The following is a 17,849-nucleotide window of genomic DNA, read 5'->3' as shown; positions in this document are numbered from 1 at the left end:
TATACAACCGCTCGTGATTATACTATAATCATAGTATGAGCAGTTTTTTGGAATTGTCAATATACTCGAAAAGTATAAATAGATCCAAAGCAAAGAGTTTTTCCAACTTTTCTGTTATGTTTTCATCTAGGATTTTTTTTAGTTGATCGTTATAGATTAATTCTCCGTGCTTCATTTAGTGTTCATACCAAAAATGCATCCATCCCGCACTAAGTCATAAAATTCTCTAAAAATATAGAGAAAGTTTCAAAAACAAAGAAAAAAAGTGAATCAATTTAGTAGAAAAGTACTCTATCAGATTCGAACCAACGACTTACGTCTTAGCACGAGATTACTCTACCACTAATTTAAAAAGCCCTTTATCGGATTTGAACCGATGACTTATGCCTTACCATGGCATTACTCTACCACTGAGTTAAAAGGGCTTTTTATTTAATTCAAAAATTAGCCACTTGGATTTCCCATTATGGGTCTACTGCATAATGTACATATTATATATATAATATATAGAGATAGAGAGAGAGACATTATGTAGAGATTGTATATGTATATATCGATATCTTGAGAGCTCAAAATAAAATTAATAAAAAAAAACATACCCTACATAACATATCCAACTCTTCTTGGTTCAGGGTTTTCCGTTTCCGAAGACTAGTAAAATAGGCGGATTCTGGAACCCCAAGGATTCAACGGTATATGGATATGGAAAATATAAGATTTCCGATCCTAGCGGGAAAAGGCGGGGAACAGATACCCAATAGGATATAGGATCCTTGGGAGGAACTTTTGGTAATGGCCTTGATCCTCTATGCTATTTTTTATGTGTTCTTAGTTCTATTGAACTTTTTGCATTCTTTTAAACAAGAATCTAATAAACTAGAATTGAGTCAGTGGAAAAAAGGAGAGAGAGGAAAGTGTTAAATGGAGAGAGTCGACTAATCAGAGACTTTTAGGATCTTCTTTACATCAGGTAAATCTGTCGGCCCTGTCCGTTTTTTTCTTTAAGTTACGACTCTTTGCTGCTTACTTCTATCAAGCCATAGGGAAAGTCTATGATGAATTTGGAAAACTCATCTCACTCTTACTCTATGGCTCGGACTTAATGGGGGAAGAAAACATCTTCCATAATTTCTTTTTTGTTCAATTCTGGACAAAAAAGAAAAGGAAAAAAGGAATTTATAGGGACAGTGTTACCCCCTATATCCCCTAGTTTATATTGTAGGAATAATAAAACAATTTAGCAGTCTGACACACTTACGTCCTTGCAAAGTAAATAATTATTATTGTAGTCGTAACCGTAGAATAGGATCCTAATCAAAATAAATACATTTGGTTCAGGCGCTATTAGCATGGTAAGAAAAGATTTTTTTTACAGACCAGAGGGGCTATCTAAATCCTAAAGTAAAGGCGAGCGATCGAAGTAGAAGTACCAACGGCTCAGTGTCATGAACCTTCTCCATCTGATTCAATAAGGGGGAATTAGCCTTCTTGTCAAATGGCTATCCTTGACAAAGGGTACCATTTATACCATAATCTACAATGTAGCGGGTATAGTTTAGTGGTAAAAGTGTGATTCGTTCTATTAATAACTGAATTTGAAATGATATACTTAAGGCATCCTTAAGTTTTTTATTTTTATATTCCGATGAAAACTTTAGTTCTTATAAAGGATTAAATCCTTTTCCTCTCAATAGCATATTGAGGAAGAATATACATTCTGGCGATTTGTATCCAAAGACTAATTTAAATTGCATCCAAAATAAAAATAGGATTATGAGTACAGAGTCGCGAAGCATAATTTTGCATTGGATTAAGTATTCCAATTTTGAAAATATGAGTAAAGGATCTATGGATGAAGATACAAAAAAGTTGATTTCCAATCGTAACTAAATCTTCTTAAAATAAGGAATAAGGAAGCCAAATAGCTAAAAAACGATAGTTTTGGTTTACTAGAACCATCCGCATATTGTTTCAGCTCGGTGGAAACCCAATTCTTTTCCTCAGGATCTCTTGAATGAAATTAGGGAACGAAGTAAGTAGATTAGATGAATTTAGATAGAATTTCTATCTCCTACTCTATAAGGATCATCTAGAAAGCGGAGAGCTTTGGTTCCATTCAAATAGAAAAGCTGACATAGATGTTAAGTGGTGAGAATATCCATAAAGGAGCCGAATGAAATCAAAATTTCATGTTCGGTTTTGAATTAGAGACGTTAAAAATAATCAACCAACGTCGACTATAACCCCTAGCCTTCCAAGCTAACGATGCGGGTTCGATTCCCGCTACCCGCTCCATTCTGTATAAAAGGAGTATTCTATTTGTCTAGACATGTTAGAGGCTTGTATTCAAGCCTTTTTTGTCCACCAGTTTCTGGTACTCCAGAGCGGAGTAGAGCAGTTTGGTAGCTCACGAGGCTCATAACCTTGAGGTCACGGGTTCGATTCCCGTCTCCGCACTTAGCAGTCTGTATAAAAGGACTATTCTATTTCTCTAGATATGTATGGTAGAGGGGCGTATCCAACCCTTTTTTATTCATTAGTTCCCGGCCCTAGAGGGCAAAATTGAGCAGTTTGCGAAGTCACTTGCCTTCAAAAAAAGAAGGCGCAAGGCCTCTCCCTACCCTGCAGAAAATAAAAATGAAACGAAAGGGACAGTCTACCTCTCCCTTCCCTTTAAAAAAAGTTTGCCCGTTGTTTGTCTCAGTTAATACCCAATTTTTGGAGCTCTGTTGGCGAGTTCTATTTCTGCCTCTGGAGCGCCCTCTTTTTTTGAGTGGGATGCAAAGGAAGGGTAAGATAGTAAGGGATACGGCACTAGACTAACACCTAATTAATACTTAATTTAATATAAGTAGTTAAACAGTTAACTAGACTAAACTTTTTATCATAGTACTTTGATAAATTAAGCGGGCGAGCGGCGGGAATCGAACCCGTATCTTCTCCTTGGCAAGGAGATATTTTACCATTGAACTACGCTCGCTACGGTATATATTTTATAGCGTATATCCGCCTGGGTCGACCTTCTATGTCTGGGTCGACCGTTTCATTTCATTTTCTATTATATTAGAGTTTTCCTTTTTTTATTATCTGTCAATGAATATTCTAATGGGAATGGAATTTCATAATACTGAAAGAGAAGAGCTAGCAATTCGGAACGCAAATTGCGTTTTAATACGTCTCACTATTCTAATTTTTTAGAAGAAATGGCCTTTATTATTTCTTTTTTATGGGGTTAATAAATATTAACCAAATTTCATTTAAGAAATGAGAGAATTCAGAATAGCTACGAGAAAGACTAGTCCAATCCATAATGATGTACCGGAAAATACAACATTTTTATTATTTGACCAACCATCAGGAGAAGCAAATACAAGGGGTACACTAATTACTAAGACTGAGGAAGTCGCAATTAATGCAAAAACAGCTAATTGGAAAGCAATAGTCATATTTCTAATCCTCCAAGCTACCATCAAATAAAGTTGACTACATATTTGATCCCTCACTTAAACCAAAATTGTAAAAAAATACAAGAAGTAGGAGGGGTTTAATCATGAATCCATTGATTCTTCTCTTTAATTCAAATTTATTACTTAAACCGCTTTTTTATTTGGATATGGGGGTGAGAAGAGATTATTTACTCTTTATTTCACAAGCGGGTATAGCGGATCCTGTATCCGTGTATACAGTATACAGAGATATATCGAAAAGGAACTTGTATCTGATATCTTTCTAGAGGCTAATAAATCTTTTTATTTTTTATATGGCTATGTTCTATTTGTAGGAGTAAAATAAGGATTAGGCTGTGGAGAGATGGCTGAGTGGTTGATAGCTCCGGTCTTGAAAACCGGTATAGTTCTAGGAACTATCGAGGGTTCGAATCCCTCTCTCTCCTTTTGCTTATTGAATACGTTTGTTTCTTTCATTTTTATTTATTTTTTTTTTCTGTCCCTTATCTTTCTTTCATAAAAAGGAATGAATGGCTCGGCTAGATGGAATAACCGAGCCAGAACAGAAAAAAAGTAGAACAGGTATAAATAAGAAAATCTTAGTTAAGAGGGTTCATGTAAAGAACAGGTTCCAAATCACGATCGATTCCCTTTTCAAAACCTGCTGCAGCAGCTCGGGCTCTTCCTGCATGCCATAAATGGCCCACAAAAAAGAAGAATCCTAGAACAAAATGAGAAGTTGATAACCAACTTCTAGGAGAGACATAATTAACTGCATTGATCTCGGTAGCTACGCCACCCACGGAATTTAAAGAGCCTAAAGGAGCGTGGGTCATATATTCTGCTGAGCGTCGTTCTTGCCAAGGTTGTATGTCTTTTTTCAACCTACTCAAGTCCAAACCGTTGGGGCCCCTTAGAGGTTCTAACCATGGAGCACGAAGGTCCCAAAAACGCATAGTTTCCCCTCCAAAGATAACCTCCCCAGTTGGGGAACGCATTAGATATTTACCTAAACCTGTGGGTCCTTGAGCGGATCCCACATTAGCTCCAAGACGCTGGTCTCTAACTAGAAAAGTAAATGCTTGAGCTTGAGAAGCTTCTGGCCCGGTGGGTCCATAAAACTCACTCGGATAAGCTGTATTATTGAACCATACAAAACAACAAGCGATAAAACCAAAGACAGATAAAGCAGCTAAACTATAAGACAAGTAAGCTTCTCCAGACCATACAAATGCACGGCGAGCCCATGCGAAGGGTTTGGTTAAAATATGCCAAATTCCGCCAAATACACAAATAAAACCCAACCATACATGCCCACCAATTATATCTTCTAAATCATCTACACTAACAATCCACCCTTCTCCACCAAAAGGAGATTTTAGTAAATAACCAAATATAACACTGGGACTAAGGGTCAAATTGGTAATTTTTCTTACATCTCCCCCCCCAGGGGCCCAGGTATCATATACACCGCCAAAATAAAGAGCCTTGAGTACTAGAAGAAAAGCACCTAGACCTAACAAAATTAAGTGAATACCCAAAATTGTAGTCATTTTATTTCTATCTTTCCAGACATAACCAAAGAATGGAAAAGATTCCTCAAGAGTCTCGGGTCCCAGAAGCGCGTGATAAATGCCACCGAAGCCTAAGACTGCGGAGGAAATTAGGTGAAGTACGCCAGATACAAAGTACGGAAAAGTATCTAGAACTTCCCCCCCTGGCCCTACTCCCCAACCTAGAGTAGCTAAGTGTGGAAGTAAAATCAACCCTTGTTCATACATGGGCTTTTCTGGTACGAAATGGGCCACTTCAAATAGGTTCATTGCTCCGGCCCAGAATACGATTAATCCGGCATGAGCTACATGAGCTCCAAGCAGTTTACCGGACAAATTGATAAGTCTGGCATTCCCAGCCCACCAAGCAAAGCCGGTGGTTTCTTGGTCACGACCAGCTAAAACGAAAGTTCCATTAAAGAGCGTTTCCACGTGGTAGAACCTCCTCAGGGAATATAAGATTTTCATGAGGCTGATCCTGAGCTGCCATCCACGCACGAATACCCTCGTTTAAAAGAATATTTTTGGTGTAGAAAGTCTCAAATTCAGGATCTTCCGCTGCACGGATTTCCTGGGAAACAAAGTCATAGGCACGTAAGTTCAGAGCCAAGCCAACTACGCCAATAGCACTCATCCATAAACCGGTGACGGGTACAAATAGCATAAAGAAATGTAACCAACGTTTATTGGAAAAAGCAACACCAAAGATTTGGGACCAAAAGCGGTTAGCAGTGACCATTGAATAAGTTTCTTCAGCTTGAGTTGGGTTAAAAGCACGGAAGGTATTTGCACCATCACCGTCCTCAAATAGAGTGTTTTCTACGGTCGCTCCATGAATAGCGCATAGCAGAGCCGCACCTAATCTACTCCGGCAACTCCCATCATATGAAATGGGTTCAACGTCCAATTATGAAATCCTTGGAAGAAAAGGATGAATCGAAATATCGCTGCTACGCCAAAACTCGGCGCAAAGAACCAACCAGATTGCCCCAGTGGATAAATAAGGAATACAGAAACAAAAACAGCAATTGGACCAGAGAATGAGATTGCATTATAAGGCCGCAATTGAACAGACCGAGCAAGTTCAAATTGGCGTAACATGAAACCTATTAGTGCAAAAGCCCCGTGGAGAGCTACAAAAGTCCATAGACCGCCTAATTGACACCAACGAGTAAAATCTCCTTGTGCTTCGGGCCCCCATAGTAGCAACAAAGAGTGTGCTAAACTATTGGCAGGGGTAGAAACTGCTGCGGTTAAGAAATTACAACCTTCCAAATAGGAACTAGCCAATCCATGGGTATACCAAGAAGTTACAAAAGTTGTCCCTGTAAACCAACCCCCTAAAGCGAAATAAGCACAAGGAAAGAGCAATAGGCCAGACCATCCTACAAAAACGAAACGGTCCCTTCGTAACCAGTCATCCATAGTATCAAATAGATCATTTTCTTCTTTAGGAATTCTACCAAGGGCTATAGTCATAGTGATCCTCCTATTCAATTACTTCAACCATTTCCGAGCACCTCATATCACTTTCCAAGGCATATGATAGTTTTATTATCTGTGGACGATTTCTTTCTCGTTCAATGCCCTTTTTCAATGGTCTCGAAGAGAGAAATTTCCCATTTTTATCTATGGAGTCACAGTCACAACCGAGGTCGTGGTAAATCCATGAATTTGATTCGATTTGTTTTTCTTATACTATTTATTTGTTTTTCTTATACTATAGAAATAGAAATAAATTGTTTTTCTTATACTATAGAAAGAAATAAACCTTTGAATTCAGCATTATTCCAAGACTCCTATTTCAAAGTCTATCTTTTAAGGGAAAAATGCAAATAAAAGTAACCCTTCTTTTCCCATTCCCTCTCTATTGCATGGGTGGAAGAACTAAAATAATAGAGGATTCTGAAAAAAAAAAATGGACCTTCGAAATCCAATTTTATGTGTAGCGCAAAGGAGTTGCGATTTCTTCTTATTCCTATAGAACATCTAGTAACAAGAATATGAAATCGTAAATAGCGAAAAATTCTTGTCTTGCGCGGTCTAAGTCTAAGGAAATAAAAAAAATTCGCTTATACAATTTCATCTACATCGAATTTATATATCAGAATAGCGGATAGAGGCATCATTAAAGGAGTCAGGTCTACTTACTTTATGCTTCTTTCCAATTTTATGGTGGATTTGATAAGAACCCTTTTTGCTTTCTTGATAAATAATCGACAAAAAAAGCGTTTTTTTTATATAACCTGCTTGTTTTATTATAATTATAACAAGTCCTATATGGAAATGCCCGCTAAAGAGAAAATCTATTTGATTGTCTCTCGGCCAATATCGATTTTTAGAAAGAAAAAACAAGAATTTTCTTCTTTTTTTATTAACATTAAGAAAAAAGAATATAATTAAAATGGAATTGGCAATATAATTTTTATAGACTTTTGAAAGAAAAAAAAGGGGTTTTTTGCAACCGTTATTTCTTATTTCTTGCCTATATCATATCACGGAAACCTTTCGCTTTGGAACGTGGAGAGATGGCTGAGTGGACTAAAGCGGCGGATTGCTAATCCGTTGTACAATTTTTTTGTACCGAGGGTTCGAATCCCTCTCTTTCCGCTCCCTTGGATCATTTGGGACTTTCGAATTGGAAAGAATTCTGACCCCCGGATTTTCTCATAGATAAATGTACGAAACAAATCCAATAAGAAAAAAAAAAACTGAATTTTTACTCCTCGCGTCCAGGATTCCGTCCTGGGTCATTAGATAAGAATCCAAAGATAAAGAGTGAAACAAAGAATATCACTACTGTATAAACAAAAAGTTTGAGAGTAAGCATTACATAATCTCCAAGATTTTTTTTTAAGGAATAGATTACCAGTTTTTCCTTACCACACGGATCCACTAGGATGGTTTTTTTTTATACCTAAAAATGCAAAAAAGAATTCTTGAAAAAAATTGCAAGAATTCTTTTATAATAAGCACTCTTATCAATAGCAAAAATAGGGTTAGGTGGTTAGGTATTGTGTAGGTACCTTTAGGTACCTGCTCAACCTAGGTGCAGGGGAGTAGAAAGGCTGATCCAAATTTATTGCTGTAGCTACCCATTCAATGTAGAAGAATTTAAATTTTAGAATCGAAGGTTCATAATATAAAAATATAAAACTTCTCGGCTTTTACCCATTTTAAAATTTTTTTGGAATGAACACATCATTCAATTTGGCATACAGAGTACTAAAGATTTCATCGAAAACTTACAGCAGCTTGCCAAACAAAGGCTAATAGAAAAAAGAATAGAGGTATAACAGGCATAATATCCACGATTGGATTGAAAATAGCATAAGCTTCGGGTAATTTGGCAAAGAAAAAACTAGTAGGATAAAGAACAGAATTAAAACAGATACAGGTTAAACTAAGTATATTAGGCATAACAAGCATTTCATTCTTGTAGAGTAAATAATTGGATTTTTCTTGAGTTATTTTTTTAAGGGAAAGAAGGAAAAGGCAGATTCAAAATCTTTTTTCTTCGGACTTTCCCAAACACAAAATACCTCCTTGTATTCGCACTCTCAAATGAGAGTGGAATAAATTCGACTTTCATATAATATCTTAATAGAATTCCATGTAATGATCAATGCATTTTTTTGATTCTATATTATCCGCATGTGTAGAATACTAGCAAGAGAATATCCCTCCTTTTTTATGTAATTGAAATGGTATTGACGAATAACAAATAAACATACTAGTGTTTATTAGTGTCGCATAAAACCCGAAATGGGGCGTGGCCAAGTGGTAAGGCAGCGGGTTTTGGTCCCGTTACTCGGAGGTTCGAATCCTTCCGTCCCAGATTGTTTCTGATGAAACAAACGGTGAAATCATATAGTATTCCGTACGAGACAAAAGTTTATTAAAGAGAATAATGATATCTTATTCTTTCTCAGAAAACATAATAAAGTCTTAAGTCCAGTCAAATTGACTATCTTTATTTTCATGAAAAAATGGGATCTATCAAGCACATTCAGGATATGCCTCTACTATAAAATCACTTAGTCATATTTTTTTCTTCCTTTTGGTATTCGAGTTGAAGAAGTACGAGAATTCTATAACTACCAAAAACTTTCAATCTTTTCATTGGAATAGTTTATTTAGTTATTATAGTTAATTGTTTTTGGTACTGAAAAAATATATTACTACTAGAATTCTAATTCTAGTAATTAAATTAATTAAACTTTTTTGGAGGTTGATAGTTTATTTATTGAGGAAGAGTCAATCCTTCTTTTCTCACTTCAAGATTGATCATCTCGAGCCATCCGTTGAGGGTGGAAATTTAAGAATAAATAAGTTTTAAGCAAACTTGTTTAGTCGTCTTTTTCAAACTATGTTTCATTCATATGATAGAATTTTAATATGGGTTTAAATAAATTGGATCTTGGCGGAGGCTTCCCGGATAAATACTTACTTTCTTTTATCCATATTGCTCCATAGATAGCAAGTTTTAATTAGTATAAAAAAACTAAACCAATGACTATTCATGATTCCATCCATATTGGATCAATTCTCTATACCACTTTGCAATGAAAAGAGGAATGTTTGTTATGGTAAAACTTCGTTTAAAACGATGTGGTAGAAAGCAACGTGCGACTTGAAGGACATGATCGATTGTGGATTTTGCTATCCATCATTTTCCATAGTAATGAAAATGCTCTTGGCTCGACATAGCCTGTTCTATTCGTTCCGAACCAAATTTGCGCTGGGTTTAAGTAACATAGTACACGATGGAGCTCGAGAGGACAGAATTTTTTTTATCAAGGGAAAGAATCTAGGGTTAGTGAAAACTAATAAATTAGGCCAACTTTGTCAGTCTATCCTTAATATAGAAATAAATCGAAAGGTTAAAATAAGAAGAAAGTCCAATAAAAGTATATCAGAATCAATCCCTCTTATTAGATTTCTATAGAAGAGATAAATGCTTTATCGAAGGAAATAAGAAAAAAGGGTATGTTGCTACTCTTTTGAAAGAAAAAAATAGGAATTCCCGAAGTAATGTCTAAACCCAAGGATTTCACAAATCAAAGATAAAGGATTCCAGAACAAGTAAACACAATTTTCAATTGTCTCAACAACAGAGTTGGATTAGAATAAGGAATAAAAGTCAATTCGTTCGAAATGAGACAAAGAAAAGAGTTTAAAGACGACTCAAAAATTTTGGAAGGATTTTGCCTTCGAAGTTTGTCAGGCAAAATTAGCCCACTTGAGTCATGAGTATAAATGAAATTTGTTTTTTCTGTAAGGAAATTAATGCACGTCATAGTCTAATTTCTATTATTATCGACAGAAATTCGAATCATTTTCTCGAGCCGTATGAGGAGAAAACCTCATATACGTTTCTAGGGGGGGGCGTTGTTTATCTACATCTATCCCAATAAGCTGTCTATCGAATCGTTGCAATTGATGTTCGATCTCGAAGAGAAGGAAGAGATCTTCAAAAAGTAGGTTTTTATGATCCGATAAAGAATCAAACTTGTTTAAATGTTCCAGCTATTCTCTATTTCCTTGAAAAGGGTGCTCAACCAACAAGAACTGTTTATGATATTTTAAGGAAGGCAGAATTCTTTAAAGAAAAAGAAAGAACTTTGAGTTAATTGAAGAACTAAATGAATCAAAAAATAGGATAGGAGAAGATTATTAGTATTCCTAGTTGTCTAATTATTTAGACACAATTTACCTCTTTTTTAATCCTATTTGGATTTATATTATATCGTGCCAATCCAACATAAGCCCCTATTTTATTTACTTTTTCTATCTAATTTGTTTTCTTACCATTGTATTTCCATTGACAAAGGTCTATTGAACAAATAGAATTTGTAGATAGATGGGTCTCTTTATCCTCACTCCATATTCAATTTTTCCGCCTACACTTCGCTCAAATGATAAGGGTGTTCCTCTTGCATGTATTCTCATACAATATAATATATATTTTTTATAATATATATTTTTTGTTAATAAAAATCGCTAAAAATAAGGAGAATTTGGCCATCGTGATTAGGGTCGCTCTTTTTTTAACTTTACTTTAGTGGAATTTCACCGGACCTGTTCGTTTTGGCATTTGAGTGTTTTTCATGGTCGATAAAAAAAATCTTTTGATGTCTTGCTAGTTCAATGTTTTGACAGAAGCGCGCGGTGTAATTCCATTGATTTTTGGATTTCGATCGTATCTAAGATCCTTTTTTTATCTGGGTTGCTAACTCAATGGTAGAGTACTCGGCTTTTAAGTGCGACTATGATCTTTTACACATTTGGATGAAACAACAAATTCGTCCAGACTCTTGGTAGAGTCTAGAAGACCACGACTGATCCTCAAAGGTAATGAATGGAAAAAATAGCATGTCGTAATAAAATCAATCTTTTTTGAATGGAATCCAAAATTACGATTTTCTGGGTCTAATGAATAAATGGATAGAGCCTGGCTCCAATTCTGGTAAAATAAAAAGCAACGAGCTGAACTTCCTAATTGGAATGATTCCCCGCTCTAATTAGACGTTAAAAATAGATTAGTGCCGGATGCGGGGAAAGGTTGGGTTTTCCTATGAGTGGACCCTTTATTTTTTCTTTTTTTTTTTAGAAATCCTAATTATTCTTGATTATGGATTGAATAAGGGATGTTATGGATTGAATGTGTAAAAGAAGCAGTATATTGATAAAGAGGCTGTATTCCAAAGTCAAAAGAGCGATTGGCCTGCAAAAATAAAAAACTTGTTCTGTTCTTTTTTTTTAATTAGAACAAACATAAACTAATTGGGTAGAAAAGGAGCAGAAAAAGATCTGTGGATTAGACTCCCTTTCTTTCCAGGGTTTGTATTAAAAATGCAACACCCTGTTCTGACCATATTGCACTATGTATCATCATTCGATAAACCGAGAAATGCTTCTTCTCTCTGATTCAAGTAGAAATACAAATGGAAAAATTCGAAGGGTATTCAGAAAAACATAAATCTCGTCAACAATACTTTGTCTACCCACTTCTCTTTCAGGAATATATTTATGCATTTGCCCACCATTATGGATTAAATGGTTCTGAACCTGTGGAAATAGTTGTTAGTTGTAATAACAAGAAATTTAGTTCACTACTTGTGAAACGTTTAATTATTCGAATGTATCAGCAGAATTTTTTGGATAACTCGGTTAATCATCCTAACCAAGATCGATTATTGGATTACAAAAATTATTTTTATTCTGAGTTTTATTCTCAGATTCTATCTGAAGGGTTTGCGATCGTTGTGGAAATCCCATTCTCGCTACGGGAATTTTTTTGTCTGAAAGAAAAAGAAATACCAAAGTTTCAGAATTTACGCTCTATTCATTCAATATTTCCCTTTTTAGAAGACAAATTTTTGCATTTGGATTATCTATCACATATAGAAATACCCTATCCTATCCATTTGGAAATCCTGGTTCAACTCCTTCAATACCGTATCCAAGATGTTCCATCTTTGCATTTATTGCGATTCTTTCTCAACTATTATTCGAATTGGAATAGTTTTATTACTTCAATGAAATCCATTTTTTTTTTTCAAAAAGAAAATAAAAGACTATTTCAATTCCTATATAACTCTTATGTATCAGAATATGAATTTTTTTTGTTGTTTCTTCGTAAACAATCTTCTTGCTTACCATTAGCATCTTCTGGAACTTTTCTGGAACGAATCCACTTTTCTAGGAAGATGGAACATTTTGGGATAATGTACCCTGGTTTTTCTCGGAAAACCCTATGGTTCTTTATGGATCCTCTTATGCATTATGTTCGATATCAAGGAAAGGCAATTCTTGCATCAAAAGGCACTTTTTTTTTGAAGAAGAAATGGAAATGCTACCTTATCAATTTCTGGCAATATTATTTCTGTTTTTGGACTCAGCCGCGAAGAATCCATATAAACCAATTAGCAAACTCTTGCTTCGATTTTATGGGGTACCTTTCAAGTGTACAAAAAAGTTCTTTGTTAGTAAGGAATCAAATGCTGGAGAATTCATTTCTAATAGATACTCGAATGAAAAAATTCGATACCATAGTCCCCGCTACTCTCCTCATAGGATACTTATCAAAAGCTCAATTTTGTACTGGATCGGGGCATCCTATTAGTAAACCCATTTGGACAGATTTATCAGATTGGGATATTCTTGATCGATTTGGTCGGATATGTAGAAATCTTTTTCATTATCATAGTGGATCTTCGAAAAAACGGACTTTGTATCGACTAAAGTATATACTTCGACTTTCATGTGCTAGAACTTTAGCTCGTAAACATAAAAGCACGGTACGAACTTTTATGCAACGATTGGGTTCGGCATTTTTAGAAGAATTTTTTATGGAAGAAGAGCAAGTTTTTTCTTTGATGTTCACCAAAACAACTCTTTTTTCTTTCTGTGGATCACACACTGAGCGTATTTGGTATTTGGATATTATACGTATCAATGACCTGGTCAACCCTCTTAATTAATCATTAGACGAAATTAAGAAACAGGAAAGGGTTGATAAATGATCAAGAAAAAACTTTTCTATTTTTCATTCTGAAATGTTCTTTTTATTATAATAAAGAGTAGGTGAATCAACTTACTAATTAAAAAAATTAGTAGAACTTCCTCTTTGGAATAGAAATTGGCTATTTCTACATAGGGAAAGTCGTGTGCAATGAAAAATGCAAGCACGATTTGGGGAGGGATTTTTCTCTATTGTAACAAGGAAGAATTATCTACTCCATCCGACTAGTTCCGGGTTCGAGTCCCGGGCAACCCATATAGAAAAGACCCATCAAAGTTTTTCACTTTGACTCACTTCATTTACAAATACAAAATTATTGGTTTGGTTAATTTAGTTATATGGATAGCTAATCTTTGGGCTGACTTGGTTGACATTGGTATATAGTCTATGTTATACTGTTAAATAACAAGCCTTCTATTATCTATATTCTAGTTAATACGTGTGCTTGGGAGTCCTTGCAATTTGAATAAACCAAGATCTTACCATGACTGCAATTTTAGAGAGACGCGAAAGTACAAGCCTGTGGGGTCGCTTCTGCAACTGGATAACTAGCACTGAAAATCGTCTTTACATCGGATGGTTCGGTGTTTTGATGATCCCTACCTTATTGACCGCAACTTCTGTATTTATTATCGCCTTCATCGCTGCCCCTCCAGTAGATATTGATGGTATTCGTGAGCCTGTTTCTGGTTCTTTACTTTATGGAAACAATATTATCTCTGGTGCTATTATCCCTACTTCTGCGGCGATCGGATTGCACTTTTACCCAATTTGGGAAGCTGCATCTGTTGATGAGTGGTTATACAATGGTGGTCCTTATGAGCTAATTGTTCTACACTTCTTACTTGGTGTAGCTTGTTATATGGGTCGTGAGTGGGAACTTAGTTTCCGTCTGGGTATGCGTCCTTGGATTGCTGTTGCATATTCAGCTCCTGTTGCAGCTGCTACTGCTGTTTTCTTGATTTACCCTATTGGTCAAGGAAGCTTTTCTGATGGTATGCCTTTAGGAATCTCTGGTACTTTCAACTTTATGATTGTATTCCAGGCAGAGCACAACATCCTTATGCATCCATTCCACATGTTAGGTGTAGCTGGTGTATTCGGCGGTTCCCTATTCAGTGCTATGCATGGTTCCTTGGTAACCTCTAGTTTGATCAGGGAAACTACTGAAAATGAATCCGCTAATGAGGGTTACAAATTTGGTCAAGAGGAAGAAACTTATAATATTGTGGCTGCTCATGGTTATTTTGGCCGATTAATCTTCCAATATGCTAGTTTCAACAACTCTCGTTCTTTACACTTCTTCTTGGCTGCTTGGCCTGTAGTAGGAATCTGGTTCACTGCTTTAGGTATTAGTACTATGGCTTTCAACCTAAATGGTTTCAATTTCAACCAATCTGTAGTTGATAGTCAAGGTCGCGTTATTAATACTTGGGCTGATATCATCAACCGTGCTAACCTTGGTATGGAAGTAATGCACGAACGTAATGCTCACAACTTCCCTCTAGACTTAGCTGCTGTTGAAGTTCCATCTATTAATGGATAAGGTTTTTCTGCTAACATATAAGAATTTTTGAAGACAGAAATACCCAATATCTTGTTCTAGCAAGATATTGGGTATTTCTGTCTTTATTTTGAATCTTTTTTTCTTCTTAATCTTTCTATTCAGAATTCAGTTAACGACGAGATTTAGTATCCTTTCTTGCATTTTCATAACTCGTGAAATGCCGAGTAGGCACGAATTCCCCCAATTTGCGACCTACCATAGGATTTGTTATGTAAATAGGTATATGTTCCTTTCCATTATGAATCGCGATTGTATGGCCAACCATTGTGGGTAGAATGCTAGATGCCCGGGACCACGTTACTATTGTTTCTTTCTCCTCCTTCATATTGACCTTTTCTATCTTTGCCAATAAATGATGAGCTACAAAAGGATTCGTTTTTTTTCGTGTCACAGCTGATTACTCCTTTTTTCCTTTTTAAAGAGTGGCATTCTATGTCCAATATCTCGATCGAAGTACGGAGGTCAGAATAAATAGAATAATGATCAATGGAAAAAAGAAAAAAATCCTTTAGCTGGATAAGGGGCGGATGTAGCCAAGTGGATCAAGGCAGTGGATTGTGAATCCACCATGCGCGGGTTCAATTCCCGTCGTTCGCCCATCGCATTATTGCAAATTCCAAAAATGCAATTTTCCATATTCCTAGTTACGTATTTACTTACGGCGACGAAGAATAAAACTATCGCTATATTTTTTCCTTTTCCTAGTTCTTCTTCCAAGCGCAGGATAACCCCAAGGGGTTGTGGGTTTTTTTCTACCAATGGGAGCTTTCCCTTCACCGCCCCCATGGGGGTGGTCCACAGGGTTCATAACTACCCCTCTTACTACGGGGCGTTTACCTAGCCAACACTTAGATCCGGCTCTACCCAAACTTTTTTGGTTCACCCCAACATTACCCACTTGTCCGACTGTTGCTAAGCAGTTTTGGGATACTAAACGGACCTCCCCAGATGGTAATCTTAAAGTGGCCGATTTACCCTCTTTTGCAATGAGTTTCGCTACAGCACCTGCTGCTCTAGCTAATTGCCCACCCCTTCCACGTGTGATTTCTATGTTATGCATGGCCGTGCCTAAGGGCATATCGGTTGAAGTAGATTCTTCTTTTCTCTCAAAAAACCCCTTCCCAAACTGTACAAGCTTCTTCCAAAGCATACGGCTTTCTAGATGTATATGACGATCTCTAGACAGATGGATCTTATATGAATCATATGATGAAGTACCACATGAGTGGATATATAGGAAAGGAATCCAAATCTGCCGAATCGCTCATGTTATGATCTTCTACATCCTAGGTCTCTGCGTTCCGTCATCTGGCTTATGTTCTTCATGTAGCATTCAGATCGAATGACTCTATGAAATTACGTCGATACTTCCACATATTATGGGTAACGTAGGAGACATCCCTATTTTCCCCCGGGGGTCTTAATTACCACTGCTTAGCTTTCAATTTGCCTCTGACCATCAAATTAAATGTGAATAACCCGTCCTCCTCTCTTTGAAACAAGGGGCGCTTCCGGTTCTGTGCGTGCTTCAAACAATTTTGTCTTCTCCATATTACCATATCTCTAGAGCCAATAATTTTCTATGAGGAACTACTGAACTCAATCACTTGCTGCCGTTACTCAACAGTTTTCTGTTGAGGTCTATCCCGTAGAGGTAGTCAAATTGGATCAGTGATCGATTTCTAGGTTTCGTCGTAAACCTAATTGGTTACTTCCAATTACGTAAATCAATAGTTCAAACCGCACTCAAAGGTAGGGCATTTCCCATTGATATAGGAACTTTTGTACCAGAAACAATAGTATCTCCAATTATAGCCCCTCTGGGATGTAAAATATATCTCTTCTCACCATCCCCATAGTGTATGAGACAAATGTATGCATTTCGATTAGGGTCGTATTCTATGGTTACGATTCTACCAGATATGTCTTTTTGATTCCGTCGAAAATCTATTTTACGGTATAGGCGCTTATGACCTCCCCCTCTATGCCTTGCGGTAATGATTCCTCTGGAATTACGACCTTTACCACAACGGTGCCGTCCATGGATCAAATTATTTCGTGGATTGGATTTCACTTGCCTGTCTACGGTTCCCTTGCGTGTGCTCGGGATAGGTGTTTTGTATAAATGTTTCGCCGTATTATTAAGTATTCTCCTTTAGTTTTTTTCTCTATCTAGAAGTGGAATAGAATAACCCGGTTGAAGGGTAATGATCATACGTCTGTAATGCATTGTATGGCCCAGAATAGGTCCTATTCTTCTACCTTTTCCAGGTAGTCGATGGCTATTCACAGCTACCACCTTAACACCAAAGAAGAGTTCGACCCAATGCTTTATTTCTGTCTTAGTGAATCCCGATTCGACATTAAAAGTATATTGATTCTTTCCCAATAAACGAAGACTTTTTTCTGTAAATACTGCGTATTTGATTCCATCCATAAATCGACTTTCCCTCCTATGCTCTGAGTTCCAGTATCGATAAGAATTCGAGTTCTTATTGTTCTTATGTTATGGTATGAATATACCATACCAATTCGTTATGTATGGATGATGGATGAGATTCCATGGATAGAGAGCCAGTTCCAATAGACTTATGGAATGTTCCCGTTCGTGTGCATCCAGCAGGAATTGAACCCGCAAATTTACCAATTATGAGTTGGGCGCTTTAACCATTCAGCCATGGATGCTTAACAGGGATCATCGTACATCGTAAATAACCAATTTTCATATAGAAAGACATATCATAGAAAAATGAAAT

The 17,849-nt window shown here is 36.5% G+C and overlaps 1 non-coding gene across 1 annotated transcript; it reads right to left on the bottom strand.

Annotated features, from left to right (window-relative positions):
* Positions 1 to 353: 353 nt before the first annotated feature.
* TRNAT-GGU (transfer RNA threonine (anticodon GGU)) lies at positions 354 to 425 on the bottom strand. The gene has a single exon. It is a non-coding gene; the product is annotated as a tRNA-Thr (tRNA).
* Positions 426 to 17,849: the final 17,424 nt, after the last annotated feature.

This window comes from Triticum urartu, unplaced genomic scaffold (genome assembly GCF_056163025.1).
Source record: "Triticum urartu cultivar PI428250 unplaced genomic scaffold, HENAU_Tu73 scaffold1068, whole genome shotgun sequence".
NCBI classification, from domain to species: Eukaryota; Viridiplantae; Streptophyta; class Magnoliopsida; order Poales; family Poaceae; genus Triticum; species Triticum urartu.
This window is presented reverse-complemented; position numbering and strand designations above follow the sequence as displayed.